A 1,820-nucleotide genomic window follows, 5' to 3' on the forward strand; every position below is an offset into this window, starting at 1 on the left:
AGGCCAAGATTTGAGAGGCAGGAATCTGGATGTCCCTGGGGTAGAGTAAAACTGACAGGGCAGCTGCTCCCACACCCCTCCCACTACTAGGCCCGTACCCCTTGGGTCAGCAGCTCTTCCTCCCAAGAATATCTATGTCAAGTTTGCAAATGGGCACAAAGTTGCTTGCTCACCACCCAGGACAGCCTACCCAGGCAGACCAGGATAGGTGAGGCAAGAATTTTTTCTTTTATTGCATGAGTACCTATATAATATTCTCAATTTTGCCTCTTGGTCTCAAAGTCTGAATTATTTACTGTTTGGTCCTTCACAAAAAGTTTACCTAGCCCTGTTATACACCATACCGTGGAATTTCTGGCATTTCAACTTCATCTAATGCAGGCCACATTTTGATCCAGGTTTTGATCAACCAAACCGATCAAAACTATTCCTAATCCTTCAAGCCAGCATTGAATCTGGAATCTCTGTATATAGAACCCATACCCAATCCAATTTTATGCTCATTCCACCCTGATCCCACACTTTTAAGATCCATTCCTGCACATATCCCCAGGTTTCTGTTGATATAAATAGGCAAAATCATGAAGTTTTCTTTGTGCACTTATACTTGCTCATGAATCATAATGTGTGCCTCACCCTCCGGAGTTTTTGAGGGCTTGAGTCTAGTTGCAGATCTAGAAAGAAGAGAGATGGTAGAGGTAGGTCCTTAAGAGAATCGTTATGGGATCTTCAGACAAGAGGCGACTAACCTTCTCAGATGGTGGCTGGGCTGCTTCTGCTGGCAAAAAAGTTCCAGCAGAATTTGTGGTTCAAGGTCTCGGGCTTCATTTGAATCTGCTCATATATCCCAATTCCAGTTCTGAGGACCCTGTTCCTTCCCAGTCAATATCTTTGCTTGAACAAAAGAGGTACTATATGGTTGCTCATTCAATTTTTTTTTTTTTTTTTTTTTTTGAGTTGGAGTCTCACTGTCACCCAGACTGGAGAGCAGTGGCCATTCCCGGCCACCGCAGCCTCGACTTGCTGGGCTCCGGCGATCCTTCCGCCTCAGCCTTCCAAGTAGCTGGAACTACAGGTGCATTCTACCACGCCCGGCTAATTTTTTTGATTTATTGTAGAGATGAGAAATTTAATTTTTTAAAAACATATGTGATTTAAAATATATTTAATACTTACATTCTATTTATATTACAGTTCATGTAGGTGGTGTGACTATGGCCTGAACTTCTACAGTGCAGGGCCTCATCTTCCAGGTAAACCCAGAATGTCACTGGTCCCTTTCCAGGTCTATGTTCTGACAAATTCTGCAAGGAATTAAATATTATCTTTGATGTTTCCCCCATACTCTTTGCTCAAAATCATCTTAGGGACCCAGACAATGCTCGCAGGCTCCCAGCAGACAAAACTGCTGCCAGCATTGCCTGCACATGTCAAGGTCCAACAGATCCCCATGAGGTCTCCAAAGCTAAACCAACCTCCATGCCCCAACATGATCACACCAGCTTTTACCCTACCAGTGTGCAAGGGCCTGCTCCCTTCCACCTCACACCCAGTGAGTCACCTCCTGCATGCTTTCCACTGTGTCCCTCTTCCAGCCCAGTCTCCTTTTCAGGCCCTCCTTGATGCTCACTTAGAAATAAATCGTTAAGATAGGATTAACAAGCGGCTGGGTGGCTCAGCCTGTAATCCCACGCCTTTGGGAGGCTGAGGTGAGTGGATTGCCTGAGACTGCAGGTTCCAGACCCGCCTGGGCAGCAGACCTCATCTCTACAATAAATTTAAAAAATCAGCCAGGCGTGGTAGCGCACGCCTGTAATTCC

This window comes from Carlito syrichta, unplaced genomic scaffold, assembly GCF_000164805.1.
Source record: "Carlito syrichta isolate Samal-C Ts95f unplaced genomic scaffold, Tarsius_syrichta-2.0.1 Scaffold308244, whole genome shotgun sequence".
Lineage (NCBI taxonomy): Eukaryota > Metazoa > Chordata > Mammalia > Primates > Tarsiidae > Carlito > Carlito syrichta.